Below are 21,254 nucleotides of genomic sequence, written 5' to 3' on the forward strand. Positions count from 1 at the left end.
CAACTCAGAAATGTCATTTTGTTAAAGTCCCAACTTGATTTCTTTAGGTAAAATTTCTTATTTAGATTGTTTCAAACAATTTCCCATTCTACTTTGGGATTCTAATGATAGAGTTATCACCACATTGGTCTATTCACACACAGTGAGCTTTGAAGTTGAGAACATCATGATGGTGTTTTCAAATCAAGACTGAAAATCTTCTTATTGATATTGGCATATTGATAAGAACATCCCATATACAAGTGTTTATGATGATGAATGATCATGAAACAAAAGGAGATCAAAACAAAATAGGGTCAGTAATCACATTAAAATAAATATTCCCTCATGTGTCCTAATTTACGGTATAGTAAAAAATGGTATGGCCCTATCTAAGGTTGGTTTCTTAAGGTTCACTATATGCATGGTTTGGTAATTAACATAGGCTAAAAAGGTTCCCAAATTAATCCTCATTGCCGTCTACTCTGGACTAGTAAGGCCCTCGATCCTTACCCATAACGGGTTGTCGACAGAAAGGGTTCAACTTGAGTGGAAGTATTTTGCTAGCCCAAGCGGAGGCATTATAACCTCATGAAAGTGTAGGTACTCTACTCCTTCCTAAAAAGGGACAGATTTGGGAGCTTAGGTGTAGAGCTCATGCATGAATGCAAATGTGCACGTGTGTGAGGGAATGTAACAAATAAAATTAACAATATAATTAGCAATAATATAAAATAATAACATATAAATACCAAATGAAACCAAAAAAAAATTTTAATATTCGGAGATAAGAAATTAAAATTAAATATTGAAAAGACCATAAAATCAAATTTCAGATGATGCATGTTTAATTTTTGGCTTGACTCTCATTTGTCCCTAATGGAGTCGCCAAGCTGTCATAATGATTTTTCGTCCGAGGGGACTCAATCACTAGACTTGGTGAAAATTTTCAGAGCCGCCACCATTCTTTTTATAGAGTGTGATTGGCCACCCAAAATATCATCTTTTAGTAAAAAAAATTTAAAATTAATTAAAATTTACTAAAAGAAATTTAGGTCTGTGAAATCAGGATTAGGTTCAGGAGTACGGTTATGAGCGAGGAAGGTATTAGCACCCTCACGTCACCCGTTCGAAGAACGATACCATCTAAACGAGTGTAATCCTATAATTTTGATAACGGGGTCTTTTTTATTTAAGTTTAATTTTCTAAAAATTATTTTAAAACATTTTTCTCTGTTTCAAAATTAACAATATTATTATTATTTCGTATTTTATAAATTCTCCAATGCTTTGGTGGAATTTATAGAAAATCACTATTTAGAAAATATTTCAAGAAAATTGACCATTCACAAAATTCTTGAAACTTCATCATAAGATATTTTAATTATTTATTTAAAAAGGATTTTAAGAACATCCTGACTCTTTGGTGAGTTCCCAAAATTTTGAACAAATTTTAAGATTATCTCGACTCTTTGGTAAAATCTAAATATTATGGTTATTTTAAAATTTTGTATTATTTTATTTTTAATTATTTTTTATAAGAAGAAATTTAGATTATCCCGACTCACCGATGAAATCTAAATGTTAATCTCCTACTTGTATTGAAGAAAATCGAACTCTCTCAATTTTCTATATTTTTAAATATTCAAAATATCAATTATTATTAATTTCATTTTTTATTATTATTTTACATTGTTTAAATCAATCTTTATTTTAGTGAAATAAAATTTTGGATTATCCCAACTCTATGGTGAAATTTGAAAAATTATTTTTACTTGTAATAATTAAAGAAAACTAAACTTTTTTAGCTTTCTTAAAAAATTATATTTAAAAGATTCATTTAAACAATTTATTTTTTTATTTGTCAATTTTTATTTATTTTTTAGCAAAAGTTATTTTTTAAAATTATCCCAACACTTTGGTGAAATTTAAATAATATTTTTGCTTGTAATAAAATTAATTTCCTTTAAGTAGTTATTATTGTTAAATTTTTTATTTATATTTTTTTAGGTCTTTATTTTATTTCAATTTCAAATTTTATTCTATTTATTTATTTGTTTTTTAAAAAATTATTACCAGTAATAATATAAAATAACAATAATAAAAAAAACATAAAAATCAACATAAAATATAAAAATCAAAATCAAAATGGAAAATAAAAAGAAAAAGAAAAACCTATGAAATGGGTCGGGTTGGTGTGCGGATCCTGCGTGGGTCGAATTTGGTCCAGACGTCCAAAACAAAGTCATTTTGAAGGGCCTATAAAAGGCCTACTTATGGTTTTTTTCTTTATTTTCTCCTTTCCCCTTTCTCTCTTTACCCGGAGCTCCTCTCTCTAAAAAACCTAACCCTATGTCAGCTGCCGTGGAGCCCAGTTTTGGATCGGTTGCTGCCATGCATTTATGGCTGGAAACTTCAATGACACTGAAAAATTCAAAGATCACAAGATTTTGGTGGCCAAAAAAATTCAACGGTCATCGAAAAATTCAAACTTTTCTAGATTTTTGTGTCAAAAAATTCAACAGTCGTCGTAAAATTCAAACTTTTTCAGTTTCTAGTGACCTAAAAAAATTTTCAAAACTTCCCAAAAATTCCTCCAATGATCCTTTTTGCTTTCTAAACACCTTTCCAAGCCCAGATTTTTTAAAAAAAAATCTACAGCCTCATGCATTGAGAATTTCATTCTCAAAATTTTTTTTTGTTTGCTTTTGTTTTTTTTTTATTGTGTATTCCCTTTTATTGTTCTTCTTTTTTTTTTGTCCATTACTTGCAAAGATTAGCTCTATTTATAGAGCTTTTGAGATTCAAGATCCTAGATCTTTTGGGATCCTTTTATGGAAAATTTGGCTATCTATTCGGTGACTTTTGGTCATCGAATTTCATGCTACCACGTTAGGCAATGTCAAGAAGAAATTTGGACCACTCTAGCAGCTTGATTTCGGCTACTAAAGTTGAAATCAAAGTCTTTTTTTTAAAACTTTTTTTTGACTTTTTTTCCTTTTGTTTTAAATAATAATAATAATAATAATAATAATAATAATAATAATAAACATAATTATATAATAATAAAAAAATAACAAAATTATATAATAATAAAAAAAAGAAGAACAAAATTGGTGCCTACAAGGATGATTAGGGGCATTCATATTTCATAGTCAGAGGTGAAATTCATGGATTTATGAAAGATTAACAATTGCAAAAGCATTTGCCAAGGATGTTTTCATTAATCAAGAATGAAAGTTGGGGGCTCAAAGACAATCAGATACCATCCTAGTCTCAACCATTAATGATGCCAACCAGGGATCAATGGATGTTACTTTTAGGACTCTGATGACACCTTATGAGAAATCAAAGTCTTTCGGTTTCGGGTGAGTATGGTCTCAAGGCTGAAACTTAAAGGAATTGATAAAAGGGCACCACCAAGAGTGGAGCTTACAGCTTAATTTGACTTAACACAAAGAAACTTACTAAGTCCAGACATAGTAAGGATTCATAGACTTAGAGTTCATTCTTGATTCTATGGGTGCTGGTGCATGGCTAATCTTAGTTGGTGGAGTGATTTGTCTGATTAATTTCATTAATGAATGAGAGCTCAGCCTCCGATGTCATAAGAAGTCCACTAAATCTTATCATTTCGAGGAAGGAGAAATCATAAAAAAGTTTTCATAAGTGAACCTATGAAAGGATCATTGTTAAAACCCGCTTAACAAAGGACTCACAAATGTTTTAATGAAACACCGAGAGGGCAAGGATGCCTCCGTGCCTTGAGCCTCATGCCTCTTCTGGCCTTAGATGTGCATGATGGTCACTTCATTCTAGCTCCCAAGCAAGTGAAACGATTGGTATCATCACCTAGGGCTAAATAACAAACCCCCAACACAAATCCCACTAAGAAACCATAATGAAAAAGAGTGCGTGTGCTGTCACAATCCCATTTGTAATGTATGCATAGGTGGCACCATGACTCATTTTGTCATGAAAAACCAAAATGAGTCTCGATAATGGATATCTTAACTCTCACATCGATGAAGAATGCAACGAAATATGATACTTGGTGTGAATTTTAGAATCCTATAAACCATTAATTCTTTGAATGTAAGTTGCACCTTTAGCCATTATACCAAGGGCATGCCTGCCTGGCTATCATGCATCATCACCCTTTCTAACCTCTCACCCATCGGGCTCCTAGTAAGAGGGTAAAAGATGGCCTCCAGTGATCTCGTTTATTATGGTTGGCCCAAAAATGAGTCCTTGGCAATCAAAGCCCTATGACCATCAATGCTAAAGCTCCTAGTGTGAATCATCTCCAGTGACATGCACTCATCCAACTAAACCTATTGGACCCTCCACATCACTCAGTCGATGCTCACATCATGACCCTAGGTTAGGTAGGATTACCTATTGAGTTTAAGCATATGAATAAGCAAAGGAAAAGAAACTTACCAGGATTCTCCTAGTAATAATGAGCGGACCAGAAAAAGCCTAGCTTGAGAATCGAGAACCCTTAGAGTCCAAATTGTTGTCTGGTGAAGCGTCCTCAGTGATAGACTAGGCCTAAGTCCCATAGAAAGGGGTGTTAGAGAGGGTGAAAGTCCTATTGTGCTTGGATCCTATCGCACCATGAGATTCTATCTACGAGTTAGTTGTTTGGGACTATAGCCCTAATCAGGTGGTAAATTTCATCCAAGGCTGAATACGAGTGAGAGACCAATAGTGAAGAAGTACCATAAGGGAAAGATGAAAAGGACTTTGAGAGAGTCAAAGAGTGCTTGAAATTATCGAAAGGGAGATGAATGGGGGACGATGATGTGCCCTAGTTAGATGTGGAATGGTGAGAGCCAATCCATTGATTGGCTTAAGGCATGGACTGACATGTGTCGTAGTGGCTGCCCAACCCTAAGCTTTCGATATGCCTATGGAGACATTGTCACTATGATCGTGGAATGCAACACACATCATCTCAACATGCCTCGACACTCATGTGCTCCTGGCATCAGCCTGCGAGCTCCCTATCTAGCTTGTCTTGAAACGTAGGCCAAGGAGTTTGACATGTGTGCAAGTTAACGTGCTAGATAACCTATAAGGTGTAAAGAAGTTGGTTGGTGGGATCCCTCATAGGTGCACCACCGACCAACTTTGATCTTCTGAGAAAGGTTCAAGTGTGAGCTTACCTATTAAGGTGAACTATGCTTGAGTGGGGCTAAGCCAGGGGAAACTCTAGTGGAAGCCCACAATGATACTGATGTGTAAATCATTCATCTAACTTAGGTATAGGCATGAAAGACTAATTGAACCATCTAGTAGCTAGTTCCCTCTAAAGTTTCATTTAGGATAGATGGAGCCCTTAGCGAGTTCTATTGGGTAAAGCCATGGTTAGAGGCATTGGAGCACAATGCCCTTAACCTATTGTCAAACTTTAAATAAGTAGGATGATGTAGCTATTTCATTGACATGCTCCATGGAATTGAGACCTTCAAGTGGGCCATTTTTGGTAAGTAGAATTGGTGACATAGGATGAACTAAAAGTTGGGTTACAATGCCTAATTGTATGCTAACCTAGAACCCTCAAAGGTGTTGTCGATTAAGATAGTAAGACAGTGATCATGGAAGTCAAAATCCTCTAAGGAGTGTGTAACAACCCACCTGTCAAATCAACTAGCCTCAAAAATAAATTGTGCTTAAGCACGTGACCTATACTAGATCATCAAGGCAAGGGCTAAGCCTTGATAAGTAAGAGGGTATGATGGTTGCTATAAAACTCAATGCACAAGCTTGTGTAAAGAGACTATCGGTGTAGATCTTGGTGGTAGTAGCAAATATTCAAATAAGAACTTTGAAGGCTAATGAAGGGAAAGGTTCCATGTGAACAACACTTGCACATAGGTTAGTCGATCCTTAGAGATGGGTCTAACATGAGCTTTGAAAGGAAATTGAGTTAAAATTCCTAAACTGGGACACAATGGCTAACAACAACATTAGGGATTCCAAAGACATCGATGAGGGCCGTAGGAAGAGTTATCTTTTCTATTTAATAACCTACCCACCCTAGAAACAACTTAATCGGAGGTAGGTTCCATTTTCTAGAGAGCAATGCATGTCACATTATGTCCTATTTGCCCTAGCAGCCCTTGAAAATATGGAGGAGTGAGTGCTATTCATGCCCAGTTGTACTCATAATTGCATGGGTTTCCAAATTGAATAAGCTATAGTCGATGGAACAATATAGGTAAGGGAAGTCAACAAAATGGATCTCTAACCTTGGGAAAATGATTGGCTTTAAGGGTTGGGCATGGGGGTCCAAGTCTTGAACCTTTTTGCTACCAATGCACTACTCGAGCTACCCCCATGATGAGAGCAATTCGATGCATGTAGTCTAAGGGATGGACTAGGAATGGCTTCCTTGAGGTCCTTCCCCATGTGATGAATAGTCAACTCAAAACTAGTACAGATTAGGGGAATTTGACTGTTCAATTAAAATAAAGCATTGCGATGGTCCCTAAGGATATGCACTCAATGTCATTTTTGCCTAGCACTCTAAATGTCAAAGTGAAGAAATTCAACCAATCGCGGGTAAACGATAGGAGTAATATGACTCTTTTGAGGTAGCCAAATGCCTCTACATCTAATTAGTGACACACATGAGTGGATTAATAAGACTCTCATTATCCTTATCGACTATTCAACAAAACCACAACCAAGGGAATGGGCTTAGCATAACCAGTAGGAAAGAAGACCTAATTGAGCTTGACTCTAGTCTAACTTTGTGAAATGACTTGAGAGGTGTAGGATAAGTGAGAACCCTTTGACGAAATTGAAATACCATTTCTTTTAATGTTATTTTACTTATTTCATGAATCAGAAGTGGGGCACAACTCTTTTCTTTTGGATGTAAGGCTTGTCTCGATCGATTAATCCAGGCAGAACACATTGTCAGGTAGGGAGTTTGTTGGGGCAGCACATCTATTAAAAGATAATGCAGGTGTCCTATGATAATCTCAATAAGAATAAGAATCTCATGTGGAACAAAAGGGAAAAGGCTCATTTCATTCTAATTTCTAGTACAAATATAAACCATGAAAGCATGGCCTATCTATCTTTTAGACCTCAAAATTTAAAGCTAAAGGCATTAGAAAAGTTTCCATAGGGATAATTAGCTTGTGGCAATGAAGTATTCATTAGTGACATTACTTTGTGATCTTTTGATGTCAGCTCTTCCCATCATTGTGAAGCAAAATTCTCTAAGTGTTGGATTGTTCACCCACCAATATGAAATGTGAGCCAGGTTTAGACCATTGTGAGATAGGTTAGTTTTACCCTATTGATAGCAATGTTGCAATAGTAATTCAATCTAGAATGAGAAGAACTATTGATTTGCACAATTGGTCGTCGTGCTTGGTTGAAAAGCTAAGGGTAATAAGCTATTGTGTGCTAGATTATGATTGAATGTGACTAAGTCAAAATCTAGGCTAGAAGTGATGCATGTGCCCATTATCCAATTGCTGACCTACAACATGGATGCATGGCCCCCTAAGGGCATGTGTCATACGTGCAGCCTCTGCTGCGGACAAGCTACGTAGGCCTTATTGGAGCTTAATTCCTACTAAGCGATGAGTAGAATCCTTTGCAAATGACATAAATATGCAATTGGGTATTGTAAGTGGCAGAGTAGCCTTGCTGCCATGATCCATTAAGATTCAGTCCTTTGTCGCTTCGATTTATCCCTCCCCTCACACACCCATCAAAGTCCTCTCACTTCATTTTTTTATGCTGCATCCCTTTGGGGTTAGGGATGAATGATGTTTTCCATTGCAAATGATTCAGTTGAGTGATGAAATCCTTTATTCAAGCTTCCAAGTAAATAAAGGTCGAATGCCTTTGGTATTTGTTATAGGGATAGGCTTGCCCTTGGTGAGGGCACTTGCTTTAAACTCCATCAGCACACACTATTCTCTAGTATAGTTTCTTACCTTGAACAACATCAATAGTATCCAGCCCTTGGTTGGTGTGGGCTATCACATCCAACACCATCAATAGATGCAAGCCAATTGTTGACTCGGGCACCATCAACAGATGTTGGCCCTTTAGTATTGGATGTTGCCTAGGACACCATTACTAGATGCTAGCACTTGGCACAGGTACTTACCTCCACCACCATCTATATAAGTGGGCCTTTGGTATAGTTGTTACCTTGAACACCTCTTTGGCAGATGTTGAAACTTGGTGTGGCATGTGTACCATAACCCTCCCATCTAAAGCACTTGTTTGCCTCTCGATCGCTATTGGCACTAAATGATGCTCAGTGCATGTGTCATGAGCTTTGGTCTTAAGCTAAACTCTGTTCAACCTTGGATAGGGAATTGACTCTATTTGCTTTAATCAGCATACAAAATTCAAGTGCTTAGCATAATTCTAGATCATCAAAGATTATGCTATAGTATTTGGCCTTCTAGAAGCCTATATATACTGCTATTTTTATGACTATATTCAGGCATGCTCACACCTAGGTTTGGCCATGTGCTCACACCTTGGTTATCACTGCTTGCACTTGGGTCTGACTGTGTGTTAGTCATCATTCACCAATGCCTGCACCTAGGCCTTGCTCAATCGTACTAAACCTGGACACCATGCCTAAGCTTCTAGAGTCTTGATCACTGCCCATACCACTATTCTAGGCTAGTTCCCCATGATCGAGGCCTCTAATAGGCTTTAAGGCCTGGTCCCCTTGGCTATCAGGCCTTGTCTCACTAGAGCTAGAATTACTCCTCATCATAGAGAGAACCCCTAGGCTAGTATCAGCTTATGGACTATGACACATGCACGTGCCTCGACCACCATCGAGACATGTTGGCCTTTGCACTTAACACATGCTTTGACCACTATCAACACATGTTGGCCCTTTGTATAGGTAGTTTCCTCAAATACCATTGGCACATGTTGGGCCATGCATCATGTGCGGGTATCTTGGCATCGGCCATGCACCATCCATACCATGACCAAGTAATAGGTGGGCTCCAGCACATCTTTATATTTCTGCCATGCCAATGCCATTTTAATGGTTTGCAAATTCATATAAGTGCTCACTAGTGCCTGCATATAGGCCTGGCTCAATTCTACTAAACATAAATACTGTGCTTAAGCCTTAGAGTCTTGATCACTGCCAATACCACTATTTTGGGCTAGTTCCCCATGGCCTAGGCCTCCAATAGGCCTCAAGGCTTGGTCCCCCTAGCTGTTGGACCTTATCCTACTATAACTATAATTGCACCTCATCTTGAAAAGAACAAACAAATGGACATGCCTCGACCCCCATTGGGATATGTTAGACCTTGGTCTTGGTACATGCTTCAACCACCATCGGCACATGTTAGGCCATGCACCATGTGTAAGTATCCTGGGCTTGAACCATGCACCATGTGCACCACAACTGAGCAGTAGGTGGATTTAGGCATATCTTATTTTTGTAGAGCTAATGCCATTTTTATGGCTTGTAAAATCATATAAGCTCTCTCCAATGCCTGTACCTGGGATTGTCTCAATTTTGCCAAACATGAACACCATGTCTTAGCCTTTAAAGTCTTGATCATTACCCATACCACTATTTTAGGCTAGTTCCCCATGACCTGGGCCTCTAGTAGGCCTCAAGAACAAGTTCTCATGGCTGTTGGACCCTATCTTGCTAGAACTAGAATTATCCCTCAACTCAGAGAGAACCTCTAGACTTAGACCAGCTTACGGACCATTACACATGCACATGCCTTGACCACCATCGAGACATGTTTGGCCTTGGTTTTGGCACATGCTTTGACCATCATTAGCACATACTGGCCCTTTGTGTGGGTAGTTCCTTTGAACACCATCAGCACATGCTGGGTCATGCTATCATGGGCTCAGGCTATGAACCATGGGAACCACAATTGAGCAGTAGGTGGGTTCAAGCAATTTGTACATTTTTCTAAGCCAATGCCATTTTTATGGCTTGTAAATTCATATAAGTGCTCACCAACACTCACACTTGGTCCTAGCTAAATTTTGGCAAACTTGAAAGCCATGCCTGAGCCTCTAGAGTCTTGATCACTACTCATACCACCATTCTAGGCTAGTTCCCTGTCACCTAGGCCTCTAGTACACCTCAAGGCTTGGTCCTCTTAGTTGTCAGACCTTATCCCACTAAAGCTAAAATTGCTCCTTAACTTAAAAAGAACCCCTAGGCTTGGGCTAGCTTGCAGATCATGGCACATGTGCATGCATCAACCACCATCACCACCCAATGACCCTCAATGCATGTGTCATGGTCTGCAAGTTGGTCCAAGCCTAGAGGTTCTTTCCAAGTTGAGTAACAGTACAAGTTTTAATGGGATAGAGTCTGATAGCTTAAAGGACCAGGCCATAAGGTGCATTGAAGGTTCAAGTCACATGGAACTAGCCTAGAACAATGGGGTGAGTACTGATCGAGACTTTAGAGGCTTAAGAAAGGGGATAAGGTTAGGCAGGATTGAGCCAGGCCCAGGGACAGGCACTAGTGAACAATGGGTGGGCACTCAGTTAAACCCAAGTAAAAGCACAATGATCAAGGTGTGGGTGCATGGTTAGGCCCAAGTCTAGGCATGCATGAACACAGTCCTAGAAGGATTATATTTAGGGTATTCTAGAAGTCCTGGTACTTAGCATGATTTTAGCAAGTCAAAGATCATGCAATAGCACCAAATCCACTAAAATCAAAGATTGTAATCTCTAGAGTTTAAGAATGTATTTTAGGCTCTGATTATAAGAGAGACTCAACTATAAAGTGAGAGTCCCCCATCCTCATTACACACACATTAGAACCATTGAGTAATAACATCCTTACTCTTGCCTTAAACTTTTTACTATTCTTTTAGCCTTTTTTCAAACACTTGTTGTGCCTTTTTGTTTTATAATGTATTGGGCAACCAACTCCATAGTCTAGAGTGATCATGCATTGTTTCTTGTGTTAGACTGATCTGGGATGTAGAAGAGTTCATTCCCCTATTATGGAGCTATGCGATCTTGGAGCTTGAGTCTCAGCCTATGACAAGTTGTATCAAAGTCCAGTTTGAGGGAGCTAGGAGTAGGTAGCAAAACCAAATACCATGGGGTATCAAAGCCTAGATCAATCCAAAGGTGGTGACCAAAGCCTTAGTTCAGAGTGTGCAATAGATCCCTACTAATGACATGAGGAGCTAGAGTTATCGTAAAAGCTAAAATTAGTGTGAAGAGCTAGAGTTGGCATTGGTGCAAGTTAGGGGACTTGCATGCGAGCATCCTAGTGTGGTGTGCAAGCATTGTGGTAAGTTGTGCAAGCATGTTTTGGGCTATAGCATGTTTAGGGAAAACCAGAAAAGAGGCTAAAAAGAGGTGCTTGAGGAGTGCCCACCTATAGACAAGTGGGGGAAAGCTTCAGAAAGATATGTGCCAACAAACACTCGATTAGCGAAGTGTGGGACACTATTTTACAAATAATAGATTGGTTTAGAGATGTTGAGGGACCTTTGAATAAGGTACTAGAGAAGCTCATGCAATGTAATGAGGCATTGGAGTCCATGGTGACAATCTTGTGAGAAGAGCTAGCTAGCTAGACTCAAGGTTGACCATGCTACATTACGAGCTACTGTGGTTGTTGATGCAAGCTTATGACCAAGAGTGGAGGTGCCTAAGCATTTCAATAATAGACTAATGCCATGGGTCAAGGTCAAGCTATAATGAAAAGGCGTTCAAGAGTTGAGTCAGGCTAGAGTTGCTATAAAATCATTGACTCAAGTTGAGTGCACCAAGTTGCCAAGGCAAAAGGAAAAATGAAAAAGTAGGGAGACACTGATGGTAATTCCTTAAGAGAGGAAAAGGCTATGGGGAAACCTAGATTTAGCAAGATCGACAAACTATCAGCAAAGGCATGGGGCCCATGAGTTGCTATTTTTATGCCAGTCCACATTGGGTTAGGGAGTGCCCAAAGCTTTCAACCATCAAACAGGAAGAAAGGTTGTCCAAAGGTAAAGTGGCAATGGTAAACAACCCTAGAAGGGGCCCAACGAGGAGCAACTGGTGCTAGTTAAGACTGTTAAAAGATTGGGACCTACCAAAAAGACGATAAAGAGAGACCAATGGCAACAGAGTGCCACAGCATGAGTTCCACAGTACAACCAAATTTTTCACAAGAGAAGGTGCCACAAGTAACTCAGAAGAAACATAAAAAATGGCAACAGCATGGGTTAAAGGGGCCAGCACCTTCACCTAGGCCTAGCTCAATTTTGCCAGACTTGAACACTATCCCCGAGCCTTTAGAGTCTTGATCACTACCCATACCACTATTCTATGCTAGTTCCCTAAGACCTGAGCCTCTAATAGGCCTCAAGGCCTAGTCCCTCTAGTTGTTAGACCTAGTACCACTAAAACTGGAACTACTCCTTGACTCAAAGAGAACTATTGGGCCTAGACTAGCTTGTGGATCATGACATATGCACATGCCTCGACCACCATTAACATAAAATGACCCTCAGTGCTTGCATATGCCTTGACCACTATCAGGACTTGTTAGCCTTTTGTCTTGGCACATGCTTCGATCAACATTGGCATAAGCTGGCCCTTGTATGGGTAGTTCCCTCAAACACTATTAGCACATACTGGGCTATGCACTACATACGAGTATCCTAGGCCTAAGCCATACACCATGCACACTATAATTGAGCAGTAGGTGGGTTTAGGACATCTTCATATTTCTGCCATGTCAATGCCATTTTTATGGTTTGTAAATTCATATAATGGTCCCTTAAGCTTTCATGTTAAGTTTCATGGCAAGATGACTTGTTTTCTACTTTTCATGATGTTTGGAATTTTTCACGGTTCAAGATTTTTTGAAACTTTTTTAAAAGTTTTGGCCTTAAATTTGGTACGTGATGCTTGTATTTTTGTTGGCATTCATAAAAAATTTAGCTGAAAAATCAAAATGTAGAAGATTTTGTGGCCATTTGGAAAAAACATCCCCATTTCATACACTTGAATGGCTATTACCTATGAACCTATAAGAGCTCTTATGCTCTTTAAGGAGGTATGAGTTGTTGAGTCTCTTTAGGGGATAGGGGACCAATATAAGGGCCAAGGACCAATACCCATCACACATCATGTGCACACACCCTTGGCTTTCCACCATCAATCATTAGAACCCTTAATGCCACTGATCAGGTTCTCCGATGATGCTCCAAAGATTGTGCCTTAGGCAAAAACACATGCTCGAGGCTAGCATGTGTATCGTGGCCTAGAATCAAACTTTAGCTAAGGCCTTGACCATCAACGGCACATGTTGGCACATGGTGTGGGTATATGCCTCAACTATCATCAGCACAAGCTGGCCTTTGGTACGAGTACTTGCATTAACCACCATCGACACAAGCTGGCCTTTGGTATAGGCACTTACCTCGACCACCATTGTCACATGCTAGCGCTTGGTGTGAGCACATGCCAACCTTTAGTGCAAGCATATGCTTCTATTAGCATTGGCACAATCTAGACCTAGTGCGAGCACGTTCCTTAATTAGCATCAACAGAAGATGGCCCTTAATGTAGGTAGTTACCTCGAACACCATTGGCGCAAGTTGGCCCTTGCTACTGGCACTTGCCTCAAACACCATCAACACATGCTAGGCCTTGGTGAGAGCACATGCCTTGACCACCGTCGGCACATACAGACCCTCGGTGTAGGATATGCCTATTTGGAAAAAGCACCCCCATTTTAGACCCCTTAATATTTACTACTAGTACATCTATAAAATCTCTCATGCTCTTTAGGTGTTCATGATGGGCCTGTCATTATGTACATTTACGACAACATCCCTAGAGTAAAATCTAGGCCATGCATGCCTTTTAGCCATGTTGTCCGATGATTGGTTGCTTTGGTGACCTGTAAGCATCCATGGCCTTGACTGGTTGGCATGCATATGTAAAAAAAGGGCTTAGCTATGCCAAGCTAAAGCCCATGCTTGTAGTTGATGCTACCCCAAACCCCAAACCAAGTCCTTGAATCAGGTAATGGCTCTTTGGGTTGGTGCAAGCAGAAGCTAGGGTTACAGGCTTGGTCTAGCCTAGTCTATCGGGTATTTGGTAATATCATGGTCCTTTCTCATTGACCATAAAAATGCCTAGGCCTAATCGAGCCCGTGCATGCAGCTGATGCTGCCCAAGGCCTTAGGAACAAGTTTCTAAATCGACCAATGTCTTATTCGAATGGTGACAACAGAGTTTGTGTGTACAGTCCTGGCCAACCTAAGCATTGGGGGTGTCATGCCATTGTTGCCTATTAAATGGTAAGGGTAGTCTCATGGACATTGCTTATGTTTCTCCCATGCCAAGTAGTTGTGGCATGGCTTCATATGTTGTTTCATCTGTTTGCTCATCAAATTATTGATTGGGTAGGTTATAGACCAGTATGCGTAGATGCTACCACTTGTAGTAATAGGCATAGGAGTGGTGCTACGGTTATGCTTGTTGGTAGGCTCCAAGCTTGATGCATCAAACTATTGACCCATCATCCTTTTCAATCTACCCTTATATGGTCATCATACCTTGGAGGTGCAATTAGGACCCTATGCCGCATATCGAAATCAATGGAAATCAGATGTCTTGCCATCCCTCATCAATCTTATGTCCTTAGGGGCTATGAGTCAGACCTCAATCATGTCTCATGACCCAATTATGCCATCGTTGCCTATTAGATGACAGGGGCAATCACGTGGACATTGCTTGTGTTTTTCCCATACCAACCAGTTGTGGCATGGCCTCGTACGTTGTTTCATTTACTTGCTCATCGAATAATAGATTGGATGGGTTATAGACCGGTGTGTGTGGATGTTACCACTTGTAGTAATAGGCATAGGAGTGGTGATATGGTTGTACATGTTGATAGGCTCCAAGCTTGATGCATCAATCTATTGACCCATCATCTATTTCAATCTACCCCTATGTAGTCATCATACCTTGAGGTGCAATTAGGATCCTATGTCGCATACCAAAATCAATGGAAAGCAGATGTCTTGCCATCCCTCATCAATCTTATGTCCTTAGGGGATACGAGTCAGAACTCAATCATGCCTTGTGACCCAATTCTGCCACCCAAACCTCCATGGCTACATTGGTGCACTGGTGTTCGATAGTGCTCTTATATGTGGAACATTTTCTAGGGATGAGCTCTCGACCTTGTTCATCTAATGCTATGCATTTTATGTGCTTGGCATACAAGATGTTTGTGCTCCATGTTGGCTCTCTTCATTGCTTAGTTTGGTGTGTTGAGGCCTATGTGGTGTTATAAACTAATTCAGATTGTGAAACTATGAATGGCTTATTAAATTAGTTATAGTTTATTTGATGGTATCTACTACTCGAATAACCATAGTAATACTAGAGCTAATACGTGCAGAAATCGTAACTTCTAAAAGGGTTGCATTTATTAGATAAAAGGTCGACGCGAGCTTTGCTTGTTGTTTTGATGATTCATGAGAACTTGATGGATTGCATGGCCTTTGTGTTGTGCTAGCAATGCATCATTCAAATTTTGCCCTATGAAGTTTCGATGCTAGGGTAGTGGCCTACTATGGTGGTGATGGGTGATGGAGAGTTAGGGTTCGATTCTAGAGAGGGAGCTTGAGAAATAGCTACCACATCCAAGAAAGGTAGTAGGAGTAGAAATTACCCAATCTTGACACAGGGAGTTAGTGATAATAAAATAACAACATTGAGCTTTATAAGTCTAGCAATTGGAATGAGTACAATCTAAATCCCTTAGTGAGGATCCATTGGAGGGCAAGTCTGGTGCCAGTAGCCATAGTAATTCTAGCTTTAATATCACAAATTTAAGTTGTTGTAGTTAAAAAGCTCATAGTTAGAGCTAGGGATAAGTCATCTAGTCTGCCTCACAATAAGCATCAATTTACTTGTCCCTACTACTGGCGATGTTCCCTTGGCCTTAACTAGCTGGGTCATTCCTCCAACACTGCTACTTTGAAGAAATTAGAGTGTTTAAAGCAGGCCCTTACTTGTATGCATTAGCATGGGATAACATCATAGGATTTTGGTCCTATTGTGTTGGCCTTCGAGATCAGAGTAATGATTAACGAAGACAATTAGGGGCATTTGTATGTCATAGTCAAAGGTGAAATTCTTGGATTTATAAGAGACAAACAACTACAAAAACATTTACCAAGGATATTTTTATTAATCAAGAATGCAAGTTGGGGGCTAGAACACGATCAGATACCATCATGTCTCTACCATAAATTATGTTGACCAGGGATCAATGAATGTTAATTTAAGACTCTTTTGGTACCTTATGAGAAATCAAAGTCTTTAGGTTTCAAGGGGAATATGGTCGCAGGGCTAAAACTTAAAGGAATTGATAGAAGGGTACCACTAAGAGTGGAGCCTATAGCTTAATTTCACTCAACACAGGGAAACTTACTTGGTCTACACATAGCAAGGATTGATAGATTGAGAGCTTTTTCTTGATTCTATGGGTGGTGTTGCATGGCCGTTTTTAGTTTGTAAAGTGATTTGTCTAGTTAATTCTATTAATGAACAAGATCTCAACCTACTAACTAGCTACACAGAGGTGATTCTTCATGGCTAGCTTCTTAAAGGGACTATGGCCATTTAGGCCAAGGAAGTTTAAGGGAATAATAGATCTATGACACCTATAGATGTTCTAGGCTGCTTATACACTACACTGATGTATTGACCAAGTCTATAGCCTCGATTGACAGGCTCAGGTAATCTTTGAAATTTCATCATGATGAAGATAGATCATTGCAATTGTTAGTCTTCAACAAGAAATTTCTAGTAAGCATGAGTCTTCAGCTCATGTTGATTATGTCCTTGCCCTTTGTGCACACCGCCTATCATTATTACCAATTGAATGGTCCGATGAAGTGTTTGGATCATGGTGATATGGATGGTTCGTTGCTAGAAATGTTGTAAGAAGTCCATTAAACCTTATCATTTAGAAGAAGGAGAAGTCGTAATAAGGCTTTCATAGGTGAAACTATAAAAGGATCATTGTCGAAACCTACTCAACAAATGACCTGCAAATGCATTAATGAAACATCTAGCGATGAGGGTGCCTTTATGTCCTAAGCCTCTTTTAGCCTCGTACATGTGCAGCAGTTGATTCATTTTGCCTTGTAAGTGGGTGACACAATTGGTATCATTGCCTGTGGTTGAATAATGAACCCCTAATATAAATCACACTAAGGAACCCTAATGAAAAGGAACGTGTGTGCCATTGCCATCACATTTGCGATGTGTGTGAGGGTGACACCATGACTCTTTCTATCATGAAAAACCAAAATGACTATTTGCAATAGATATCTTGACTCTCTCATTAATGAAGAATGTAGTAAAATGCGATACTTGGTGTGAATTGCAGAATCCCATGAATTATTGAATCTTTGAATGCAAGTCGCTCCGTATTCCATTAGGCTAAGGGCATGTCTACCTGGGTGCCATACATTGTTGCCCTTCTACCTCTTACCTATTGGGCATTTGGTTAAGGGGTAAACAATGACCTTCCATGATCTTGTCGATCATGGTTGGCCCAAAAGTGAGTCCTTGGCAATGATAACACCAACCATCAGTGGTAAAGCTCTCAATGTGCCTCATCTTCTGTGACATGCACTCATTGTTTATTTGGACCCCATCAGGCCCTTGTATCACTTGATCAATGCTTGCATCACGAGCCCAGGTCAAGTGAGATTACCCACTATGTTTAAGCATATCAATAAATGGTGGAAAAGAAATTTACCAAGATTCACCTTGTAGTGGCAAGCAAACTAAGAAGAGCCTAGCTTGAGAATTGGGCACCCCTAGCATTCTAATTGTAGTCTAGAGAAGCATCTTTAATGGCAGACCAGGCCTAAGTCCCCTGAAAAGGGGGCACTAAAAAAGGTAAGAGCCCTATTGTGCCTGGACCATGTCCCACAGTGAGGTGTAGTTTGTGAGTCAAGTTGTTTGGGAATGTAACCCAAATCGAGCAATAAATTCTATCTAAGGCTAAATGCAGGTGAGTGACTGATAGCAAAAAGGTACCATAGAGGAAAGATGAAAAGGTCTTTGGAAAGAGATTCAAATAGTGCTTGAAATTATTATGAGGGAAGTAAATGGGGGCTAGCTATGCACCTTGGTTAGACATAGAGTGACGACAGTCGGTTTATAGATTGGCTCGAAGCATGGACTGATGTGGGTCATGGTGGCGGCGTAAGCTTGGGCTTTCGATATGCCTATGGAGATGTCATTTTTGTAATTATGGAATGCAACACAAGTCATCTCAGTGTGCCTTGGCACTTACATGCTCTCGACATTGGCCTATAGGCTATTCATCCAGCTTATCTTGAAACATGAACCAAGGAGTTTGACATGTGTGCAAGTCAACAAGCTAAAAAACCCATAAGGTGCAACGAAGCTAATTGGTGAGATCCCTCATGGGTGCACCACTGACTGACCTTGATCTTCTGAGAAGGGTTCGAGTGTAAGCATGCCTGTTGGGACTGAAAAGATGGTGAACTATGCTTGAGTAGGGTAAAGCTAGAGGAAACTCTTATGGAGGCCTATAGTGATATTAACATGCAAATCATTTGTCTGACTTGGGTTTAGGGGCGAAAGACTAATCGAACCATCTAGTAGCTAGTTCCCTCTGAAGTTTCCTTTAAGATAGCTGGAGCCCTTAGCAAGTTCTATTGGGTCAAGCCGATGATTAGAGGCATCAAGGGTGCAATGCCTTCAACCTACTCTTAAACTTTAAATAGGTAGGATGGTGAAGCTACTTCATTGAGCCGTGCCATAGAATTGAGAGCTCTAAGTGGACCATTTTTGGTAAGCAAAACTGACAATAAGGGATGAACTGAAAGCTGAGTTATGGTGCCCAACTGTGTGATAACCTAGAACCCATAAAGGGTGATGGTCGATTAAGACAGTAGCATAAGGGTCATGAAAGTTGAAATCCTCTGAGTGTGTAACAACTTACCTATCAAATCAACTAGCCTAAAAAATGGATGGCATTTAAATGTGTGACCTATACACAACTATCAGGGCAAGGGCAAGGGCAAAGGCTGGGCCCCAATGAGTAGAAAGGCATGGTGCTCACTGTAAAACCTGGGGCATGAGCCCCGTGGAGTAGCCTCGGTGTAGATCTTGGTGGTAGTAGCAAATATTCAAATGAGAACATTGAATGCTAAAAAGGGGAAAAGTTCCATGTGAATTGCACTTGCACATGGGTTAGTCGATCCTAAGAGATGGGGAAAGCACATTTGATAGTGTGTCCAATGTGAGCTTTAAAAGGAAATCGAGTTAAAATTCCTGAACCAGGATGCATAGGCTGACGGCAATATTAGGTAGTCTAAAGGTGTTGAAAGGGGCCTTAGGAAGAGTTATCTTTTCTATCTATGGCCTACCCACCCTAGGAATGGCTCAACTTAAGGTAGGGTCTAGCAATCAAAAGAGCATCACATGTCACCCTTGAAAATCTGGAGGACCGAGTGCTCTCCATGCTCGGTCATATTCATAATTGCATCACTCTTTAAGGAGAATAGCCTCTAGTCAATGGAACAATGTAGGCACGGGAAATCGGCAAAATGGATCCATAACCTCAAGAAAAGGATTGGCTTTAAGGGCCAGGCATGGGGTCCTAATCCCAAACTCATCGGCTGTCGATGCACTACTCGAGCTGCTCTCTTAGCAACAGTGTGTACCGATCAAGGATGGATTGGAAAGGTTTCCTTGAGGGCTTTCCCTAGGCAATGAATAGTCAACTCAGAATTGACATGGATAAGGGGAATGTAACTATTTAATTAAAAAAAAGCATTACAACGGTCACTACGAAACTCATGCAATGTGATTTCTACCCAATGCTCTAAATGTCAAAGTGAAAAACTCAACCAAGTGAAGGTAAATGACAGGACTAACTATGACTTTCTTATGGTAGCCAAATGCCTCGTCATCTAATTAGTGAGCACATGAATGGATTAACACAATTCCCATTGTCCTTGTCTACTATTCAATGAAACCACAATCAAAAGAATGGGCTTGGTAGAATCAGTAAGGAAAGAAGACCCTATTAAGCTTGACTCTAGTCCAACCTTTTGAAATGAATTGAGAGGTGTAGGATAAGTGGAAGCCTTAAGTCAAAATTGAAATACCATAACTTTTAACATTATTTTACTTATTCCATGAATCAAAGGCAGGGCAAAACCCCTTCTATTTGGCCTAAGACTAACCTTGATCGACTGATTATGGTAAAAGACATTGTCAGGTGGGGAGTTTGGCTAGGGTAGCACATCTATTAAAAGATAATGCAGGTGTCTTAAGATGAGCTCAACGAGAATAGAAATCTCATATGGAACAAAAGGATAAAAGCTCGTTTGATTTTGATTTCCAGTATGAATAAACTATGAAAGTGTGGCCTGTTAATCTCATAGACCTTCAGAATTTGAAGCTAGAGTTGTCAAAAAAGTTATTAGAAGGATAACTGGCTTATGGTAGACAAGTGTTCATAGTGATGTTGCTTTTTTATCCTTCAATGTTGGCTTTTCCTATCATTGTGAAGCAAAATTCAGCAAGTGTTGGGTTGTTCACCCACCAATAAGGAATGTGAGCTACGTTTACACCGTAATGAGATAGGTTAGTTTTACCATACTAATAGTAGTGTCACAATAATAATTCAACCTAATATGAGAAGAACTATTGATTCACGCATTTGGTTGTCCCACTTGGTTGAAAAGCTAGTGGCATGAAGCTACCATTTGCTTGATTATGAATGAATGCCTCTACATTAGAATCTAGGTTAGAAGGGACACATGCATCTATCACCCAACTATCGACTAGTAGTAGGGGCCTATGCCTTGAAGGGCACATGTCATAGATGTAGCACCCATAGCAAACAAGCCATACGAGCTTCCTTAGAGCTTAATTCCCATCGAGTGGTGGGAAAAATCCTTTGCAGATGACTTAAATACACGATAGGGTATTGTAAGTGGCAAAGTGGCCTTGTTGCCATGATCCACTGAGATTCAACCTTTTTGTTGCTTTGATTCACCCCTTCCCCCACCATAGCCACTGAAGTCCTCTCACTTCATTTTTATTTTCACCACACCTCACTAGGGTTGGGGATGAATGGTGTTCTCCATTGCAATTGATTTAGTTAGGTGATGATGTCCCCTCCTTCAGCATACAAGTAAACAATAATTGAATGCTCTTGGTATTTGTTACAGTGATGGGCTCACTTTTGG

General features: G+C 39.7%; 1 non-coding gene and 4 pseudogenes across 1 annotated transcript; all 5 read left to right on the top strand.

Moving 5' to 3' along the window:
* Window positions 1-3,969: 3,969 nt before the first annotated feature.
* Window positions 3,970-4,125, top strand: LOC149517778 (5.8S ribosomal RNA; annotated as a pseudogene).
* Window positions 4,126-4,353: 228 nt separating this feature from the next.
* On the top strand, window positions 4,354-7,698 carry LOC149517779 (25S ribosomal RNA; annotated as a pseudogene).
* Window positions 7,699-15,250: 7,552 nt separating this feature from the next.
* On the top strand, window positions 15,251-17,034 carry LOC149517780 (18S ribosomal RNA; annotated as a pseudogene).
* Window positions 17,035-17,324: 290 nt separating this feature from the next.
* On the top strand, window positions 17,325-17,480 carry LOC149517781 (5.8S ribosomal RNA; annotated as a pseudogene).
* A 227-nt stretch (window positions 17,481-17,707) lies between these two features.
* LOC149517782 (25S ribosomal RNA) lies at window positions 17,708-21,061 on the top strand. Its single transcript, XR_016344423.1, has one exon. It is a non-coding gene; the product is annotated as a 25S ribosomal RNA (ribosomal RNA).
* Window positions 21,062-21,254: the final 193 nt, after the last annotated feature.

The sequence above is a fragment of the Durio zibethinus genome, chromosome 8 (genome assembly GCF_047325235.1).
Source record: "Durio zibethinus cultivar Kanyao isolate XHJ-2024 chromosome 8, ASM4732523v1, whole genome shotgun sequence".
Lineage (NCBI taxonomy): Eukaryota > Viridiplantae > Streptophyta > Magnoliopsida > Malvales > Malvaceae > Durio > Durio zibethinus.